Genomic DNA, 897 nt, shown 5'->3' with positions numbered 1-897 from the left:
CCCGGTGCGGGACGGGACCGGGAGCGGGACTGGGAACGGGCCGGGCCGGGATGGGACCGGGACCGGGAGCGGGACTGGGAACGGGCCGGGCCGGGATGGGACGGGCCGGGTCTCCCGCTGCCCCCGGGGCGCTCCGGGTCACTTCGCTCCGTGGCTTTTGTTGAAGTTTTTGGGGTTTGATTCGGTTCAGTTTGGGCCATTTCGGTTCAGTTCCTTTTCTTTCATTTTATTCCGTTTTCCTCCATTTTTTTCCTCTTTATTCTCTTTTATTTCCGTCGGTTATTTTCTTTTTCTTTTCCTTTTTAAAAATCGGTTATCGTCCCTTTTTAGTACATTTTCTCTTCTCTTATTTTTGTTTTCCTCTTTTATTTCTTTCTTTTTTGAATTTTATTTTTTTATTTTCCTTTTTAATTCTATCGCATCTTCATTCCTTTATTTCCTCTTATCCTATTTTACTTATTTTCCTTTATTTTCCTTTCCTTTATTTTACTTTACTTTCCTTTATTTCAAGTCATTTTCCTTCCTTTCATTTTAATTTACTTCATCCTTTCCTTTGCTTTCCCTTCACTTCGTTTATTTTCATTCCCGTCCGTTTCAATGCCTTTTATCTCTTTTTTATTTACTATTTATTCCCTTTCCTTTTTACTCTTTCCGTTTGATTCCCCACTTCTATTTATTTCCCTTTCTCATCATTATTTATTTTTGCTGCTCCTCAATCCCTCCTCCCACTCTTTTCCCTCTCTAATCCCCCTTTTCCATGCTTTTGGGGGGATCCCAGCGGGAATTCGCGGGGCCCTGGAGCGAATTAAGGGGAAACTGAGGCAGCCCCCCCCCCCTGTGCCCGCAGGTGCCGGGGCGGGGCGGGGGGTGCCCCCCGTGTCCCCCCGGTGTCCCCGA

Source organism: Corvus brachyrhynchos, unplaced genomic scaffold (assembly GCF_000691975.1).
Source record: "Corvus brachyrhynchos isolate BGI_N302 unplaced genomic scaffold, ASM69197v1 scaffold18, whole genome shotgun sequence".
Classification (NCBI taxonomy): Eukaryota; Metazoa; Chordata; class Aves; order Passeriformes; family Corvidae; genus Corvus; species Corvus brachyrhynchos.
The sequence above is the reverse complement of the archived record's forward strand: the minus strand, read 5'-3'. Positions refer to the sequence as shown.